Source organism: Corapipo altera, unplaced genomic scaffold (assembly GCF_003945725.1).
Source record: "Corapipo altera isolate COAL_440 unplaced genomic scaffold, ASM394572v1 60354, whole genome shotgun sequence".
Taxonomy (NCBI): Eukaryota; Metazoa; Chordata; class Aves; order Passeriformes; family Pipridae; genus Corapipo; species Corapipo altera.
Window position 1 is genome coordinate 243,069 of NW_020885075.1, and position 19,034 is coordinate 262,102.

Consider the following 19,034-nt stretch of genomic DNA (forward strand, 5'->3'; position numbering starts at 1 on the left):
CTATGCTTTGCATTGGTAGCTAGAAAGGTGTTGAGAACACACCAGTATTTTGGTTACTGCTGAGCACAGCATCAGTACTGTAACATTCCTTCCCCAATCGAGGGCAAGATCCTGGGAGGGGACACAAGTAGGTCAGCTGACCCAAACTAACCAAAGGGGTATTCTAGACCATATGCCATCAACTCAGATATAAAAGCTAAGGAAAAGAAGAGGAAGGGCGGGCATTTGTTGTTTACAATGGTTGCCTGCTGAGAAACTGTCATGCATGCTAAAAGCCCTGCTTCCCGGGATGTGGCCGGACATTGCTCGCTAATGGGAAGTAGAGTTATTTTCCAGTTCACTTGTGTGTGCACAAGCTTTCGCTTTTGCTTTAGTAAACTGCCTTATCACAACCTACTAGCCATTTTTGGTCTTATTCTCTCTCCCCTGTCTGGCTGGGAAAGTGAGTGATAGAGTGGCTTGGTGGGTACTTGGCATCCAGCCAAGACCAACTGTCGAGGACCGAGAATCAGAATGGGAATGATGTCAGAAGTGGAAAAATATGTACAGCGATTGAAAGGACTTTATGATGCAGACTTTACAGTTATTATGTATATACACATTGTATGTTTCCTCAGAATTTGTATCTCCCGGGCATGTCCAGGCTTGTTCACTTCCCTGTTCCCCTGCTTCTCTACTGGTTGGCTGGAGAAGTTGCAGAGAGGAGACAGCCCCCGTTCGCCCTTTCCTTCCCCGGTTCCTCCTACGCTCCTCCCCCTTTTGCTCGTGTCCCCATCCTGATTTGTTTCCCCGCTTGTCTGTCTCATGCTCTGCCCCAATTCCTGGCCCTTTCCCCTCCTGAGCTGATAAAGAACCCCATGCACACTTCAATAAAGGATTCTACCTGCACCCTACCTGGTTTCCTGAGCCCATGCTGTGCCACAGCCCCATCCCCCCTTCGGACCGCGGCAGCCAACCCCCTACAGTCTTTTTTTGGCACCCGAACATGGGGCGAGACAAAGGCAGTTATATATATATTGCATGCTGTAGTAATAGTAGCTATCGAGTAGCACCTTTGAAGGCAGGTGTATGCCTTTGTCTCTTGATCTTTGTGTGACCACATTAGAAGAAGATGCCCGTTGGCCGTGGTTAACCAACCAAGTGAAGAGTGGAGATGAACTTTGTTTAGGCCACCTTTTCTAGGCCCCTCTGCGAGTGGAACAAGCAGTGCTCTCCTTGAAAAAGGTTACTTGGTCATTCAGGATGCTGCCGAAAGAGACTGTCATCTCCGGGGTCAGTCTCTAATGACCAATGTCCTGAACCACCTGCATGCAGGGTTGGGTCTGCGGCTTCCAGTTCATCTTTCACCTGCTCTTTCAACCCTCGCCCGTCACTACAGGGCTTTGCAAATGTGGGTAAAGCCTTCGGGCCTGCGCATTGGAGGATCACTATGGCTAAGATAGGAACTCAAATGACAACAGCTACAGTAATTGCCCCAGTAGTGAAAAAGAAAAAATGGATAAGTGTTGGAGGATGCCAATTGTGTGAACAATTTCTATTGCATTTCTGTCAACTTCGCCTTGGCATGGCCTGGTGCAGACAGTAAAAAGTACTACGCCACTAATATGGCTGCAGACCTTGTGCCAAAGTGAAGGAGGAGTTCTTTTGGCAGGTAAACAAGTTTTATGGACACCTGCTGTGGTCCAATTAGCAGTGGACAACAAAGAATGTCTTCCTTATGTATCCAATGTAGTGTGAACAAGAACTGTGTGTCATTAGCAGTATATAAGCTGTCTTTCCTCTAATAAAGGGGACATTTTTGCCGATCATATTGATCTACGAGCATTCTGTCCACCCCCCTCTGCCGTTAGATAAGGCTAGCTACAGGTCCATATCATCGATTAGTAAGGGAGGAAGAAGAAGAATCAGGAGGGGAGGGGGCAGATCAAAAAACCAGTCCTTCAACAAAAAAATCGAAAGGAGTGAGACAAAGCAAACAGGAAAACAAAGTTACCTGGTCCATGACCTCATCAGAACTTCAAGACTTGTGAAAAGATTCCAGCGGTCAGCCAGTTGAGCAGATTTCTGTCTGACTGCTTCGATCCTGGGATAATGGGGTTGATAGTCAGCAATTGGAAGGTCATGAAACCCAACAGCTGGGATCCCTTGCTAGAGACTAGGAAGTTGAAAGAAGAATTGGAAAAGAACAAGCAATTTAAAGTGTCTGGATACAACTTCTCTTAAGCCCGAAGGCAAGGTATCCATTTAAGGAAGATCTTGTGAAGTCCCCAGGAAAGTGGACCAGTGCAGAAAAAGGTATCCAGTACTTGAGAGAATTAGCAGTGCTGGATATCGTTTATAGTAATCTAAGAAGTGATAACGTCCCTAAGAATCCAAAGGATGCCCCTTGCACAATGGTTATGTGGAGGAAGGTGGTTCAAAGCGCTCCTGCATCATATTCCAACAGCCTGATAGCAATGTATTACCTGCAAATGGATACTCCAACTGAAGAAGTGACGTCCTCCTGTCTTCGAAACATAGAAGAAACTATGGGTACTTCCACATCCCCACAGGCCAGCACCTCGGCTCTCAGGGGCAGCCCAAGAGATCAGTCTCCTCCTGCCCCAGTCAGAGGGAAAGGAAGCCCCCAGCACAGACCATGTGGTGAACTCTGGTTCTTTCTGCATGACCAAGGGGAAGACATGAGGAAGTGGGATGGTGAACTCACCTTCAAGCTGGAAGCCCATGTATGTGAACTGAGAGGGAAAAGAGCTGTTAAGAAGGGGTCAACTAGGAAGACTGTCACTGTAGTTGCTGCAGAGACACAAGAAGTCAATCAGTGATCTCCAAGACATAAAAGGACTGAAATCACCTCCTTTGATCCTACTGAGGGGACTTGTGGTCCGGCATCACAAAGTTCAGACAGTGGATACTCTGACCAGGAACAGGAATAGAGGGTCCCTGCCTTCGACCAGGAGGAGGAAAGGGATGATCAGGTCTACTGGACTGTGTGGATTCGATGGCCTGGCACATCAGATCCACAGAGATATAGAGATATAGTGCACACTGATGCCATCAAGACACAGGAGTGCAGAACCCATCTGGATCTCTGGAGTGACGGGGGAAGCCAGGAGTCGTCTATAATAGAGACTGAAGTGAATTTAACAGGGGACAAGTGGGAAAAGCACCCCATTTTGACTGGTCCATAGGCCCCTTGTATCCTTGGCATTGACGACCTCAGGAGGGGATACTTCAAAGATCCAGAGGGGTATTGATGAACTTTTGGTGTAGCTACCATGAATACAATGAAGATCAAACAATTATCTACCCTGCCTGGCCTCTCAGAAGATCCCTTCATCGTGAGATTGCTGCAAGTTGAAGACCAACAAGTGCCAGTTGCCACCAGAACAGTGCACTGGCGGCAATATCGCACCAACCAATACTCCATAATTCCCATCCATAAGCTAATTGGCCGACTGGAGAGCCAAGGAGTGATCAACAGGACCCATTCGCCCTTTTAACAGCCCCATATGGTCAGTGTGAAAGTCTAATGGAGAATGGAGGCTGACAGTAGACTATCGTGGCCTGAATGAAGTCATGTCGCCTCTGAGTGCTTCCGTACTGGACATGTTGGAACTTCAATATGAACTGAAGTCACAGGCAGCCAAGTGGTGCTGCAATTGATATCTGTAATGCATTTTTCTCAACCCCTCTGGCAACAGAGTGCAGGCCACAGTTTACCTTCACTTGGATGGGTGTCCAGTATACCTGGAATCGACTGCTCCAGGGTGGAAACACAGCCCTACCAGCTGCCATGGACTAATCCAGACTGCACTGTAACAGGGGGAAGCTCTGGAACACCTACAATATATTGATGATATCATTGTATGGGGAAACACGACAGAGGAAGTTTTTGAGAAAGGGAGGAATATAATCTGTGTTGTATGTTGCAGGAAGTAAAGTAACATGCCAATGAAGAATAAATTTTGTGACAATGATCCGAGTTGGGCTGGTGTCGGTGCCCAACAATCGATTGTGTTGCTTCTACTGTCCTGACTACCCATCCTGATGGAATGGAGCCCGAGATCTGGAGGTATGGAAGAAGCCCATGAAAATGGGAAAATAATATCTATCTGTGAAAGGATGGGGGATAGTAGTAAATGAAAATGTATAAATCTGTATGTTGGGTCTAAAGATGGTTTAAGAATGTAGTTTAAGTTGTATGTGTTGGTTAGAAGGGATTTCAGTAATGAGAAATAAATACAATGGAATAGTTAGAATACATATGTATAAAATTATGTGGGATCTGAGTATGATGCAAATGGTATGGAATAAGGGGTGGAGACTGTATTGGGTCTGGCTGAGCCAGAATTTATTTCCCCATAGCATCTCTCACAGTGCTGTCCTCTGCATTGGTAGCTAGAAAGTTGCTGAGAACACACCAGTGTTTTGGCTACTGCTGAGCACTGCTGGCACAGCATGAGCACTGGCTCTCAACATTCCTTCCCCTCCCCAATCAAGGGCAAGGTCCTTGGAGGGGACAGAAGTAAGCCAACTGACCCAAACTAACCAAAGGGATGTTACAGACCATATGATGTCAACTCAGATATAAAAGCTAAGGAAAGGAGGATGAAGGGGGGGCATTCGTTATTTACAGTGTTTGTCTTCCGGAGCAACCACTCCATGTGCTGAAACCCTGCTTCCCAGGAAGTAGCTGAACATCTCTTGCTGATGGGAAGTAGAGAATGAACCTTTTTTTTCTCTTTGCTTGTGCAAGCACAAACTTTCACTTTTGCTTTAGTAAACTACCTTATCTCAACCTACGAGTTGTTTTCCATCTTATTCTCTCTCCCCTGTCTGGCTGGGAAGAGGAGTGATAGAGCAGCTTGGTGGGCACCTGGCATCTAGCCAAGGTTAACCCACCACACATATAAATGCATTGTCAAAATTGTCGTTGTTTACTGGGAGAGACCTATACTGTTGCATCACTAAAACAGAGTAGAATGAATAATAGGAAAATTATACCATTTCAGCCAAAAATGTGAGTTAAAATATTTGTGCATTATTTATACTTTCATATATTCAATACTTTTCTGACTACTGCTGTGTTCAGTGGTGTTTGTCTGCTTGTACCACAACTAGAATTTGGTTTCAACATTTAAAAAACTTCTAATCTCTAATACAGCAAATTAACAGATTCCCTTACTTTTCATTAGTCTATAAGGTTTTTAGTTGTGTTGCAAAATAAAAATCATATGAAGATTATTAAATCTCATATACAAATTATGAAATTGATTAGATACTCCTGGACACATTAAGGGGTTCTGGTGCAGGAGATGTGTGAAGGAAACTTTTTTTTTAAATAATGCAAGATGAATACTGGGAAAGGGTCCTATGAAAGCATAGAAAGTAATGGTTTATAAAACAAAGACACTCTCTTTTACAATGGAAGTACAATGGTAGTGATAACTCAGACAAACCCAAGAACTGAATGCATGCTGATAGCTAGGCTTCTGGAAAACCTTCAGTGATCAAAACAACTGAAAGTCGCCCTGGAGATCATGACAACCACATTGAAATCTTTTCACTTGGTGTGGTAGTTTGGTCTAGGCCTTCCTTGGTGACCAGTTTGTAACCAAGGAAGGGTCCAGATTTACCCAGTATTCCCTACGATTTTTACGTAAGCCAGGCTATAAGAAAGGAGGAAAGGCCTTTGCTCTCTTTCCTTCTGGCGGTTTGGAGGTGCAGGTTTTCCCTGCTGTTGAGTCTTTCGGGTTGGGGAGTGAGGTCTGGTTAGGCCTTGCCGACCTTGGGAGGCGGAGGTTGCCGTCGATCATTCCAGAGCGACTCTCGGTTGTCCCAAGGAGAGTAGTGAGATATTTCTTTGCTAACTCTTTTAGTTGCTAGATATTGGGCTACTAATCGGGATATATATATATTTTATTTTGGTTTTGTTCCTTTTCCCTTCCCCCTTCCCTTTCCCTTGTGAAATTGTATATATATTTCAATTGTATATAACTGTAACATAAGTGTAAATATATTTTTATATATTGCTTTAGCTGTCTCTCTCTCATTTCGGTTTTCTTGGTTGTTTTTTCCCTCTTCTCCCTGAAGTTTGGGGGGGGGGGGGGGGGGTTCTTGTGGTAAGGTTTGGAGACTTGGCAGGGAGCCAACTTCAAACCATATCACTTGGTATGCAAAAAGGTTTTTTTCTGAGCAAAGAGGTGAAATTTGATGGTCTTTAACCAGCGGACAGAACAGCCTATAATGCAAATAATAAACATTAGTTTAATGTTTCAGGATGATGGTTACCAAGGATGTTCTTGTCCAACAACTGCATGGAAAATCATGCAACCCAGGCAGTGTAAATAAAAAGGTTTCATGAAAATACATGTAAAACTATATAAAAAATTGTTGCATTAAAATTCAAAGTAATTGCATATGGAACCAAACCAAGTTACATTTTTTCAAAACAAAACAAATTGTTTTCTATAACTTAGTCAGGTCCAGTCATATTTATAATAGAAAAAAGATATCTTGGGGGAACTGCTGTTTTAGTCAGTATTTGACTGTCTTTGAACTTGATGAAATGCCACCATAATTTCTAATTAGATCTAAATTGGAAACATATTCCTGTCCTCTGACACTTAAAAATCTTCCCTATTCTATTAGGATGAAAAGAAGAGCTTCTGGGTGAATGTTTTATTTGATTCTATAGAACTATGATCTATATAGAACTGTGAAGAGTTGCCCTTGTTGTACAGCATAAAGACTTCATTCTGGTGGCTTTTTTTAGCACGTGTAGGAAAGGACCTGCAATTCTTTTAAACCAAATGCAGACTTCTGCATGGACTTTAAAAATTGCCATAAGAGAAGTTTTAACATTGTATCTGAGCAATTTTTAATTCAGTATTTTAATTAAAAAGTTGGTATTCTGAAGACTAGATTTTACACACTGACTATATTGTGACTGTTCTAAGAAGAATTATTCACCTACATGGGTGGGGTTCAGATCTGATAGTTAAAAGATGCTACTTAAACATTTTCCAAAAGAAACACCTAATCTCCTCACCCACCTCTATGATGCAACTTTAGGAATATCCTCATAATTTCTTTGCTTCTTTGACAGGTTTAATGATCTCTTTGGAATTCATTTCAATGAGAAACATTTAAGCTGCAATTTCAGTCAACAGTGAGACCAACATGAAAATGCTACAGGATATCTATTTCATTGAAAACAATTTTCATTCAAACTATAGCCAACTATTCTGTGCATCTTGTGATAAAAGTTAATTGTAAGTCATCAATTTTATCTTACTTTTACTTATTTTTCCAAATGTAATGACTTTTAATATAGACGAATAAACTCCCCATTCTCATACTAGACCAGGACCTATTCAATATTCCCCATATTCTTCATATATTTTTAATACTTAATTCATTAATTCCAGTTCTTCCCATCCCACAGTCAATGCATCATCCCATAGCTTCTCATGATTGCCTCTCCTTTTACTTCTACCAATTTCTACTTCCCTTCTTTACATTTTTGTTATCTTCAGGAAGGATTTTGAGGTGCTGGAGCAGGTCCAGAGAAGAGCAACAAGGCTGATGAAGGGACTCGAACACAAGTCCTATGAGGAGAGGTTGAGGGAGCTGGGGTTGTTTAGCCTGGAGGAGACTCAGGGGAGACCTCATCACTCTCTACAACTACCTGAAAAGAGGTTGTAGCCAGGTGGGGGTTGGTCTCTTCTCCCAGGCAACCAGCAGTAGGACAAGAGGACATGGTCTTAAGCTGTGCCAGGGGAGGTTTTGGTTGAATATTAGGAAAACATTTTTTACAGGGAGAGTAATCAGACATTGGAATGTGCTGCCCAGGGAGGTGGTGGATTCTCCATCCCTGGAGGTTTTTAAGATGAGACTGGATGTGGCACTTAGTGCCATGGTCTAGTAACCATGGCAGTGTTGGATCAAGGGTTGGACTTGATGATCTCTGAGGTCTTTTCCAACCCAGTCGCTTCTATGATTCTATTCTATGATTCGTTATATACTCCTCGTAAAGCAAGGAAAAATTGGCAAAACACTCCAAGACCTTGACTCTATAAAATTGTTAAGCAGCTTGAAAATACTATCCACGTATAAGCAGTACCACTGAAGTTAATAACAGTAGAAATAAAGTGCTAGACCTGTAGTTGAGCTCAGCCTGCTGACCAGGAACTGAGAGATGTAGTGGATATGCATTGATAACCACTGCATATTCAGTGGGTAGCCAAAACTCAGACAAGTTGCACAGCCTGGTGAAAATGATGTGTCTCCTCATCTATTCTATATCATGTTCTGATATAGAAGATGACACTCATGATTCATCAATCACTTTCTGCAGGTCTAATTAATGTATAGACAAGGAAGAAGGCACATTTACTATCCAATTTTTCATCTACCTAGTCCATAGTCTGCTAGTCTGCATTAATTGCATAGTCTGAATAGACTGCTTCCTAGTGAAGTCTCATCAGAAAAACACTGATAGGTGATTTAGAGAGGTACCCAGTACAGTTTCTCTTGCCAGTAAATAATCTCTGTATTTACCAGTGCTACCAACTCTGTACTGCATGGTTTTAATATTTTCATTAAAGATTCACATATTTAAGTTCTTTGCAAGATCCAAAATAAATTGTTCAGCATGAATACATTTTTAAAAATATTTATCTTATTTTTTCAAGAATACAGAATCATAGAATCACAGAACAGAATAGCAGAATCACAGAATCAATTAGGTTGGAAAGGATCTCTGAGATCATCGAGTCCAACCTATAACTGAACACCACCAGGTCAACTAGACCATAGCCCTAAGTGTCACATCCAGTAGTTTCTTGAACACCTCCAGAGACGGTGACTCCACCTGGGCAGGACATTCTAATGTCTAATCACCCTTTCTGTGAAGAAATTCCTCCTGATGTCCAACCTAAACCTCTACTGGCACAGCTTAAGACTATGCCCTGTTATCCTGTTGCTAGTTGCCTGGGAGAAGAGGTTGACACCCACCTGGCTATAACCTCCTTTCAGGCAGTTGTAGAGGGTGATAAGGTCACCCCTGAGTTTCCTCTTCTCCAGAGTAAACAACCCCAGCTCCCTCAGTTGCTCCTCAAAGGACATGAACTACACATGAACTCCAGACCCTTCACCAACTTCATTGCCCTTCTCTGGACTCACTCCAGCACCTCAGTGTCATTCTTGAATTGAGGAGCCCAGAACTAGACACAGAACTGGAGGTGCGGCCTCACCAGTGCCAAGTACATGGGAAGAATCACTTCCCTAGTCCCACTGACCACACTATTTCTGATACAAGCCAGCATGCCATTGGCCTTGTTGGCCACCTGGGCACACTGCTGGTTCATGTTCAGCCAGTTGTCAACCAGCACCACCAGGTCCTTTTCCACTGGACAGCTTTCCAGCCACTCTGCCCCCAGTCTTTAGTGCTGCAGGGGGTTATTGTGGCCAAAGTGTAGGACCTGGCACTTGGTCTTGTTGAATCTCATACTGTTTGTCTTGGCCCATCGATCCAACCTGTTCATGTCCCTCCAGCAGATCCACACTCCCACTCAACTTGGTGTCATCCGTGAATTTACTAAGGGTACACTTGATCCCCTCATCCAGATCATCAGTAAAGATATTAAACAGGACTGGGCCCAACACTGACCCCTGGGAGACACCACTAGTGACCGGTTGCCAACTGGATGTGTCACCATTCACTACTCTCTGGGCCCAGTCATCCAACCAGTTCTTAACACACCAAAGAGTGCACCTGTCCAAGACATGAACTGCCAGGTTCTCCATGAGAGTATGTCGTGGTTTGAACTAATGAGATGCCTCCTTAAACAACATGAGGTCGAAATAGATGATCTTTCTTTGCAAAACTTACTGCAGTGGGCAATACAAAATCATCCTGGGTTGAATGTTGCTTATGTCTTTGATAACGAGGAATGGGATCGCATTGGTGTCAGGCTGTGGGACTCTGCGACAAAGGGAGACAAAAGAGCTACTTGTGTTCTGGGAACCTGGAGGGCAGTCTTCCAGACTTTAAAATCCCACATAGCTAAAAAGTCGTTACCCTCTGAATCTATTGTTACCGAGGATTCCGGCCGTCCACCAGAAAAAGTGGCAGAGGGAGATCTTGCCCTTGTGTGTGTCCCCCCCCCCCTCCCGCCACTGATACACACTGAACTGCAGCAGGGGGAAGGGGGGTGCCGAAATAGCAGCAGTTTCTCTGCACTGTCGTCACCAGAAACCTCTAAAAAACCTGCCACCCGAGACTCTAATGAAAATTCATGGGATTTCAATCCCTTTGACTCTGAAAAGGAGCCCAATTTACATCTCCCTGATAGATGGGCTCAAACGAAACAGGAGGCAGTTGCCGCAGATGTGCAAATGTTGCAGGCTTTTCCTGTGGTATATGAACCAAACCGAGCCCCTCGCTGGGAAAACATTCTGTACCGAGTCCTGAAAGAATTGCGAAAATCTGTCACTGACTATAGTTTGACTGCTCCTTTTACAACGGGACTTTTAGAGAATGTATTTGCCTCCTTTAATTCCGCACGACTGCAAAGCAATTGCAAAAATGATTCTCACTGCAATGCAATTCACTATTTTTGAAACTGAATGGAGAGATTTGGTTGCGAAGGTTGTTATAGAAAATGTAACCAATCTAAATAATCTAAGCAATTTAACAACACAACCTGCAATTACTATGGAAATGCTCCTAGGAACGGGACCACGCGTTGCCCTGGCGGCGCAAGCTCGATTACCAGTTCAAGTACTGAACCAAGCAAAAAAGTTAGCCTTTCAGGCTTTTCGTAAAGTTCCAGAGGTCGGGACGGCTCCTCAGTCCTTTGTCACTATTCATCAGGGACATCGTTTAAAAGATGCAATGACAAACAAGTTGATAATGACACGGCAGGAGAGATTTTGTTCAAACAGTTGGCAATAGAAAATGCTAATGCAGATTACCAAAAAATATTACAAACCTTACAAAACTCCACAATTTCGGAAATGTTCCGAGCCTGCCAAAATGTGGGTTCACAATCCCATAAAACTACTGCTTTAGCTGAAGCATTTTCCACTTTAACAGCATCATCTCCGTCTCTGTTGTGCTACGGCTGTGGGGAGTTGGGACATTTTAAAAACCAGTGTCCGGGAAAAAATCCGACCCAACAACCTGGTTTATGCCCGCGTTGCTGCAAAGGTTTTCATTACGCTAAAGAGTGCTGCTCAAAATTTACACGAGAAGGTAAACTACTTCCTTCACAGGGAAGGGGTAAAAAGCAGTCGGGAAACTTGATGGTGAACACGTCGGGACCCCGCGCAATGACAACAAATGTTCCCGAGTTTCAACCCAGTCACTCGTACCAACCAGCTCCCTGCGAGCAAGCACCTCAGGCAGCACCGGGGTGGATTTAGCCCCCACAACAGCAGTGAAACTACATGATTCTAACATGCAAGTAGTTCCAACAGGGGTCCGGGGTCCAGGGTCCACCAGGAAACAACTGTAGTGCATTATTAATCGGTCATTCATCAGCAACTCCTCTCGGTATTTTTGTGCTTCTGGGAATCATCGACTATGATTATACGGGAGAGATTAAGATGATGATTTGGACTCCTATGCCTCCTTGCCGTATTGAAAAAGGTACCTTTATTGTTCAGTTAATTCTCATTCATGCCTACCCCCCTGTATCCAGTAATCAAATAAGAGGGGACCAAGGTTTTGGTTCAACGGGAAATAACTTAGTGCCCTTAGATGATTTTATCTCCTGGGCACAACCTCTGTCTGCTCAGCGCTCGACTTTAACCTGTCAATTGTTTAATATTGTAAAAAAGGGGACAGTACATATTAACGGATTTGCAGACAGCAGAGCCGACTGTAATTTCTTCCTGTGTGTGGCCCCCCCTTGGGCACTCATTGAGCCAGACAAAGCTGTGAGGGGGGTCAGAGGGGTAACAATACCAAAGGAGAGTCTGCACTCAATTTTAATTACCAGTCCTGAAGGTCACTCGGCAACAGTTCATCCTTATGTTTTAAATATATCCCTTACCCTGTGGGGTCGAGATGCTTTGGGACAATGGGGAATCGGACTCAGCACAAATTTGTCCTAACGACCACTGAACTGCAACTAGTCCCCGCTCTAACTTGGCGAACAGAACAGCCTGTCTGGGTGGAACAGTGACCTCTTCCAGAGGACAAACTGCGACAACTTCAATTGCTTGTTAAGGAACAGTTCGATGCAGGGCATATATGCCCTACGACCAGTCCCTGGAATTCCCCCATTTTTGTGATTCAGAAAAAGAATGGCAGATGGTGCTTACTGCATGATTTAAGATACATTAACAATATTATTGAACCCAAGGGAGCCCTGCAACCAGGTCTCCCCTCTCCGTGGCCAGAATTGACCACTAATTATCATCTATTTGAAAGACTGTTTTTTTACAATTCCTTTACATCCTAATGATGCAAAGCAATTTGCCTTTTCTGTGCCAACTTTAAATGCCAGCGAACCTTATGTTCGTTATCACTGGAAAATGTTGCCTCAAGGAATGAGAAACAGTCCAACCATATGTCAATTATATGTAGCCACAACATTATTGCCTGTACATCAACAGTATCCAGAAACCTACATTTACCACTATATGGACAATATTTTGGTCTGTGCGGCTACAACAGAATTGACACAGTTAGTGCTGAAAACCATAATCGCAGCAGTCACTACCTATGGTCTAAAAATAGCACCAGAGAAAATCCAGCAAGATGCCCCTTGGCATTATTTAGGGTGGAAAATAACACAAACAGCAATTCAACCCCAACATGTTTCCTTAAAAACATCCATACAAACCCTTAATGACCTGCAGAAATTACTGGGGGTTATCAATTGGTTACGACCTGTGTTAGGCATTACTACAGATGAATTGCACCCGTTGTTTACCCTCTTAAAGGGATGCCCAGACTTAACTTCTCCTTGACAATTAACACCAGAAGCAATGGCTTCCTTGCATGCTGTGGAACAAACACTGAACTTATGTCAAGGCAATCGTCGCCTTTTAGATGAACCAGCAGTTTTAGTTGTCCTAATGGGACCTGCTCAGCCTTTTGGACTTTTGAGTCAACTGTTTAAAGACAATTCTGATTTTTGCTTGTGGGAATGGGTCTTTCTAGCACATCAATTTCCAAAAACTGTAATGACTCGAGCAGAAATGATTTCACGAATTCTCCAGAAAGGATGGCTTCGATGTTGGGAGCTTGCAGGGTGTGACCCACACACAATATACTTACCTTTAACAACAGAAAACTTAAAATGGTTAGAAAAAGCCAGTTTGGATTTTCAGACTGTCATAATTGATTATAATGGGCAACTGAGTATTCACTTACCTGCCTGTTCTTTTTTACAGCAACTAAACCACTTGCCCTTGAAGCTGAAATCGCATTGGTCCCCAATCCCCTTATCGGATGCTCGAACTGTGTTTACTGATGGCTCTGGGCGCACTGGAAAAGCTGCAGTGGTATGGCAACAAGATGGTGTATGGTAAAATGATATACACCGTGTAGTCGGGTCACCACAACTTGTGGAATTATCCACAGTTGTCCATGCCCTAAAGCTGTTTCAGGGCCCTCTTAACATAGTTTCAACCTCTCAATATGTGGTTGGCATTGTCCAGTGCATTGAACATTCCTATCTCAAAGAAATAAGTCATGACTGGGTTTCGCGAACGAAGATTTGGGGAAAGAAATAAGTAACAAACCGCTGTTTGCATTATTTCAAAGGTTAATGTTCGTGGTTAACAACAGACAGTCTCCATTTTTTATAGTGCATGTGCCTTCTCACACCGCATTGCCCGGCAGGACCTGTAATAGTACCCCAATTGTTTGAACAAACTAAATTGTCACACAACTTTTTCCACCAGAATGTGAAGGCTTTGAAAAAACAGTTCGACCTTACATTCGACCAAGCCCAGTCTATCATTTCATTCTGCCCAGATTGTCAGTAAATCACCCCCTTAACTCCAGAAGGAGTTAATCCCTGAGGACTAGAACCACTTCAAGTGTGGCAAACCGATGTTACGCATGTACCATCTTTTGGCAGATTAAAATGGGTGCATGTCTCTATTGACACCTTTTCTGGATTTTTAGTTGCCACAGCTCATTCTGGTGAAAGGAGTTGTGATGTTCAACACCATTTCCTTACAACCTTTGCTCATAGGGGTGTTCCCAAACAGGTTAAAACTGATAATGGACCTTCCTATGTATCTGCTCATACCCATGAGTTCTTTGCCCAGTGGGACATTGAGCGTGTTACAGGAATCCCATGCTCTCCTACTGGACAAGCAGTAATCAAGCGTGCACATCGTACACTCAAAGAAATGCTACAAAAACAGAAAAGGGAGAGTGCAGAGTTGACTCCTCAGGAGTGTTTAAATAAAGCATATGTACTTAATTTTTTAAACCGTTTAGTTGGGGACTCTGCCCCAGCTCAATGCCACTTTATTCCAGCACACAACCTGATGGAAGGTAAAGCTGAAGTGTTGTTTAAAGACCTGAGCACAGGGCATTGGCAAGGTCCTCATCCATTGATAACCTGGAGAAAAGGTTATGTTTGTATTTCCACAGATCAAGGACCACAATGGGTACCTTCGCATTTTGTGCGGTCATATCTTGCACCATCTTCCTAGTGACAGGAATGCCTCCTGACTGGACCATCCCCAGCCAACAGAACGTCTGGGTGACCCTCGCCAACGTGACTGGAACTGACACGCTGTGCCTGTCCGTAGCTACTCCATCAGATCCATTTCACACATTCTTCATAGGCCTACCACTCTCCAAGAAACAATGGATGGCCTTCTTAAATACATATATACCTCATTGTTCTTACCTTAACACTTACAATACACCCTTGACAGAATGTACAGATACATCAGGGCAAAGAGGGAAACAGCCAAAGGGAGAATATAAAGATTTCTTTCCTACCCTCCCCATAGAACCTCAAGAAATAGATCTAATGGGCAGTTTAACTGCCCCCTTTTGTTTTCATTTTTACCCTACTGACCCGCATTCAGAAAATCCACTGGCAGTTGATGTGTCTCCTCCAGGAGTTTATCAAAATGACAGCTTTGGTGTAAACTACCCAGCCCAACTACCATTAAATCTGAGCCACATCCGATTGGCTTGCCCAATGGATTATTTTTAATTTGTGAACAAAGAGTATGGAGAGGTATCCCTGGTAAGGCATAGGGTGGACCTTGTACATTTGGAAAACTAACACCGTTTAACCCCAGTAAATTACCCGCAGATAGACCCTTATGCTCCAGACTGTAATTTTAATGTCTACTTTTGGGGCCCAACAAAGAGAGTTTTTGCCAGCCTCATATCAGGCATAGGGACTGCACATGCCTTGACTTCCTTAGATAGACTTGACCGTTGGCTTGCAAAAGAAGCTAATGCCACCAGCTCAGCTATTAGTGCCTTATTAACCGATGTAGACTCAGTAAGAAAAGTAACCTTGCAAAATAGAGCAACTATTGATTTTTTGTTATTAGCTCATGGACATGGGTGTAAAGAATTTGAAGGACTTTGTTGTATGAATCTCAGCGATAATTCAGAATCGATACAACAAAGTATTGATAAGTTGAAGAAACTTTCAGCTCAGCTCAAAGAAAATAATGATCAAGGTTTAGATAGTTTGTTTAGTTGGCTCGTTATTTTTAGTATAGGACCTTGGTTAAAGAAAGCATTTACAGCAATATAAATGGACTTGTTTGTATTTCTTTGTATTATGCTCTGTATTCCCTGTTTACTATCCTGTATACAGCGTATGATTAATCGGAGTTTCGTGGAGGCTTCAAGTTTGCAGTTTGAAAACAAGAAAAGGGGAGTTGTTGGGGCAGATGACACTGCAGAGATCAGAAATTATCTTAGCCAGAAACCATGGAATTTAAACACAGACAAGGAAAACTTGTTTACATATACCACCTGATATTTTTATACTATCTTTTAATTAGGCAGACTTGCTGTCTCCACGAAAATCCTTTTACCACCTTGCCTACCCTATCTCCTGTTGTAATTGTGATAAAGAAATATCTGTTTATCTGTTTGAAGAGAAATATCTCCCCAGACCTTTAACCCCAGTTATCAACAGAACCCTTTCCCAGAACCCTATATAAATCAAGAGTTGTGCCAAATAAAGTATTCAGTTTTGTATCCTCAAACTGGATCATGCAATCATTTAAACTGTCTTAACCCCCTGTGTCCAATACAGAATGGAGGTTTTCCTTCACCCTCCTTTTGTTAGTAGTGTATTTATAAAACCACTTTTTATTATCCTTTACAGAAGTGGTCACATTAAGTTCTAACTCAGCTTTTGCCTCTCTAATTTTCCTTCTGCATGACCTAACAACATCTTTAAACACTTCCTGAGTTGCTTACCCCCTTTTCCAAAGGTGATACATCCTCTTTTTCTCCCCCTGAGTTCCAGTGAAAGCTCCCTGCTCAATCAGACTGGCTTTATTCCCCACTGGCTCATCTTTCAGCACAAATACAAATGATTCACAGTTTTATTTTTTCTTATTTTAACTTTTCTAATACATTACTTAGACTTCTTTTCTACATTACTCTTAATGATTCTCAACTGCTAATTTTCTTTTAGTATCATCAGAATAATATGCAAAGTTTTTTACATTTTCCACGAAAATTTAAAACATGTCACTTGAACCAGTGTCGCAAGATGGCAACAGCTTCAATTTTAATAGCCAGCACAACTTGATGCCATAAGCAGACTGCAAAAAGTCTACTTTTCAATTTCCGTCCCACAGAAACCAATTCCTGAGGCAAAAGTGGGAAGAGAGCCAGGATATACCTGGACTCCCTCCCTTCTATGGGGTCAAGACACAAAAAAGAGTCCTCCTTGGGCCACCAGTTCTGCAAAACCATTATTAACTTTTTAATGATCTGTGTAACCACTCTTGTAACCAGTCATTTATAGATGTTTCCCTGAACTTAAACGTGTATTTGTAAGTATTTCTATTTATTTTCCCTTCTATACTTTTTAACAGGGGTCTTATCAAAAAGCAAAAATTCAGTGGTATTGGGTATTAATCACAGTAATCTACTTGCTACTTTAGATGGTAGGGAATTAAATTTTTCCTCTTGAAATCACATCTTTTCCACAATAAAAGTGAATTAGTTACTATAAAAGTTTTAGAAACATAACTGTTTTTAAAGAATCCTATTTAAGAACTATGAACTTTGGTCTTGGAGTTTAGGCAGGAGGGTATATTCATTGATATGTTCACTGTTTCACATTTCATATATTTCAGATCCTTTACCAAAGAAAAAGTAGTAATTTCAACATCCAAATTTTTACATTGCTTCATAATTTTCTTCTCAAATATGTCAGCTTGCCAAAGTCATATTGCTGATGTCCTTTAAAATTTAATTATGGGTCAGATTTTCATTACTGTTTTAACTACTGTCAGACACCTAGTACCCGTTAAGTCTTTGTTAAGACTGTTTTCTGTCTCTGGAGGTATTTATCCCAAACTCCTCATGCAATCCTGACTATGTAAGTATTACCGAGTGTTTGGAACCTTACCACTTCAAATGTAGCTGCAGAATTTTTAATCGTAAAAAACAATCAAAGACACAAAGGTGAATATCATCTGTACCTTTTACAAACCTAATTTTCAAAGGGATCTTGTTTCAGTTGTGAAAAAGAAATGCTATGTATGTAATCAGTATATACTAACCCCTACTGTAACTTTTCACTAAAGCAATGGAAACAGATGCTGTAAATAATTTTATACCTGATTTCAAATGGTGCTGTCATAAGTAAAATGAAAAATACAGATTAGAATTTCACCTTCTGTGTGGTTCATTCATGAGCGCATAGAAAAAACTTCAGTAATCTGGAGACTGTTTCTGATATTTTATTTTTACCTTGTTTTCATCATAATAAAATCATACAGCCAAACCACAACCATTAAAATTTTAAGACCAGTCGAGATGCTGCTGTCATTTGCATCAATATAAATCCAATAGCAGTGTGAAACTCATGGATTATTGGTATCAATACTAACATTTTCATTGCACTTCTGCAGGGCTTGGAAATTCTAAGATTTCTGTTACAGTAATTTTTTTCATACTGAAAACGCCAAGAATGATGAACAATTTGTTTTGAATAAATATTCAAGGCAAGTTAACCTAGAATTTAGCTGTTGTCAAGAGATCTGTTGTCAAGGATGTAGTCAGAGATGATAATGAGGAAGGATAATGATCTAATATCTGCATTTTGAAGCATTTGTTTCTTATTTCTGAACAATGTTTGGAAAGAAGGAAAGAATTATAACAGGGTTCTGCACATCCCTGTGGCAATCAATATATGTTGCATGTTCTCTTCTTTTCCTAATGAACTTATGGCCACTTTTTATTCTATCTGGCATCAAAATCCAGCTCAGAATGAAGAACAAAGACAAATACCCCAGAAGACAGCAGATATGAGTTTAGTCAACAGCCTTTAGAAAAGCCTTCTGAGTAATCCCTGTGTTTTCCACCTGTATTTTCACCAGATTGCAAACTGTGTATTTAAAGATATATGCATTTGACACTACCAAAATTTACTGGAAGGCTTTCTCAATAAAGGTCAATGACCTGAAACCTGTCAGATGTTAAAAAATAAAAAAGAAGCATTTGGAAAAAAAGTCTTCAACATTACAAAAATGTTTTACTCTCTGAACATAAAATACATACTTTTATAAACAATAGATTTACTAAAACATCTGCTCAAAAAGAGAAACTTCTTGCCACCATTTGTTTTCAACCATAATCCCAATATGCCTCTTTTAATAGAAGGTAGATATTGAAGCTGCATTACTTTTATGATCAATGGATCTTACTGTCATATATATTATGTATGATGTCCATCCTGAACTTCTCACTCACAGGGAAATTTACACTGGAGCTTGATACAAATAAAAGTGGTAGGATCAGGAGTTTTTTTGCTTCTAATTTATTGTAAACATGCAGA

The 19,034-nt window shown here is 41.7% G+C and overlaps 1 protein-coding gene across 1 annotated transcript in view; it reads right to left on the bottom strand.

Annotated features, from left to right (window-relative positions):
• Positions 1–19,034, bottom strand: part of LOC113960000 (small conductance calcium-activated potassium channel protein 2-like) — a 187,077-nt gene that overhangs the window by 110,913 nt on the left and 57,130 nt on the right. The gene's annotated exons all lie outside the window — the stretch shown is intronic.